The sequence below is a fragment of the Choloepus didactylus genome, chromosome 17, assembly GCF_015220235.1.
Source record: "Choloepus didactylus isolate mChoDid1 chromosome 17, mChoDid1.pri, whole genome shotgun sequence".
Classification (NCBI taxonomy): Eukaryota; Metazoa; Chordata; class Mammalia; order Pilosa; family Megalonychidae; genus Choloepus; species Choloepus didactylus.
This window is the reverse complement of record NC_051323.1, coordinates 51,139,681-51,142,153: the sequence shown is the minus strand read 5'-3', so window position 1 is coordinate 51,142,153 and position 2,473 is coordinate 51,139,681.

Here is a 2,473-nt window from a genome sequence, read left to right as displayed (position 1 = left end):
TCAGAACATAATGATAAAGTTCCTAATTTACCAGGAAGATGAAATATCTATTAAGCATGTCCTTAATAAAACGTCAGTGAGAAGTGGTATTTATACATACAACATCAGAGTGAGTAATTTCAACATGGTTCTCTCAATTATTAGTAAATCAAGCAGATTAAAAACAACAACTATAGAAGGATGTAACAACAGGATAAATAAATTTAATCTAATTCACATATTTGCAGTTTTGTATACAATAATTTGAAAATATACATTATTCTCTGACATACAGGAAACATTTATTAAAAAATGATCAAGTTCTGAGACATATAACAATTCCAAAACACGTCAAAGATTAGTTATCACACAGATAATATGCTTTGACGATATTAGCAAATTAGAGGACAATAGCAAAAGATTTTTAAAATTCCAATATATATGGAAATTAAAAATGTATTTCTAATTAATTCATGGGTCAAAGAAGAAATAATGGAAAATTAAAAATATTAGGACCTCATGCCAAACTTATGCCATTTAGTGAAAGTGGTTTATCGAGGATTTTTTTAGCCTTCAAAATGCATATTAGAAAGATGAAAAGCTGAAAATTAATGAGGCAAGTATGCATTAAAAAGATAAGATAATGTGCTAAGTGCACATAAATTTTTAAAAAGATAGGAGCAATAATCATTGAAATAGAAATTAGTAAAAAATGGCAAAGATCAATAAAACCAAAACTTGTTTTTTTAAAAAGGAAAATAAAATAGATTATATATCCACCAAGGAAAAGAAAAAAATAGATGGAAAAGCAATATTACAGATACAAAGGGTACGTAATTACACATTCAATTTAGATTAAACAGATGACAGAGAATAGACAATATAAGAGAAAAGGGAAGAATATTCATAATTTGGTATTTTTACTATAACTTTCATATCAAAACATATACATACACTAGAGGAAAGTAATATCATAGGACCACCGAAATAATCCTAAATAAATTTCAGTAAATCAAATTCAAAACAGTATAAAAATTACAATATAAGATGACCAAGTTTTGTTTATCTTAGGAAAACAAAGATGATTTAAAGTGAAATATATATGTCACTCATTGCATTATTATATTAAAGAAGAAAAACAAATTATATTTTCAACATATGCCAAAAAATAAAAGCATTCAGTAAAAGTCAACATCTGTCCCTAACTAGACTCTTAGCAATCTTGGTTTGATGGGAATTATTTTTTAACCTGGTAAAAGCTATCATAAAAGTCAGTCTAAATGGGGATATGTTGAAAGCATTATAATCAGGAACAAGAAAAGGAGGTTCACTTCCACTTCTAGCATGTGACTTTGTGATGAATGCAATGAGAGAATAAATTTTTAAAAGGTATAGAGATTAGAAAGGTGAAAATAAATCTCATTACTTACAGATTTTATGGTAGTTTACATTAAAATATCTTCAAATTATTAGAAATAATAGGATAATTTGGCAATATGACTGGAAATAAGATCAATGTAAAAATTAATTGCATTTTTATGCAGCAGCAACAATCAGAATTTTTTTTTTCTTTTAAAGGTATCATTTTCTTTCTTGATTGATTGCTGGTTACACAAGTGTATTCAGTTAGCTAAAACTCACTGGGCTGTACCCTTTTGATATGTACATTTTCTGTATGCATAGCATCCTTTCAATAAAAAAAGCTTTTTTTAAAAATACATACAATGAAATTTGCAGTAATAAAGAGCAAAAAATATAAAGCATTTGGGAAGAGTCTAACAAAAGATATGCAAAACACGTACAGAAAAACATAAAACCTAATTAAAATTTAATAAAGAAGACGAATGCAAAAAGAGCTTGTGTTCATCAGTATGATTATAGTTTCAGAAATATCAATGATCCCCTAAAGGCTATAGATTCTGTAGTGCTCTAATAAAAAATATATTACCCGATTTTCATGAAATTTGACATGGAAATTTAATTTCACATTCATATGGAATTCTAAATGGCCAGAAATTTCAAGATAATTCTTAAAGAAAACAATAAAGAGTTTGGAAGATTTTGCCATACTAGATATTTGTGCTCATTATAAAGCTCTAGAAGTTAAAGTTTTCTGATACACTTTTTGGGTGCATATATCAATCAATTGAATGAACAGACAATTTAGAAACAGATCTATACATTTATGGAATTTTGATTTATGGTGTGTCACAGCAGACCATAAACAAAGACAAGTTATCTATGTGGAAAATAAATGAAGTTGGATCTCACCCTTTTATCAAATTAACCTCAGATGGATCAACTTTGCATGTCAAAGCCAAACAAGATTTAGTAGAAAATATAGATGGAAATCCATCTTACAATGAAAGGGAAGGATTTATTAAACAAGAAGTAAACAACCACTAACAGTAGCAATTATAAAATTAGCAACCTTAAAATTAAAGACTTCTATTCATAAAATCCCATCTTAAAGAAAGCAAAAAGATAAACTTCA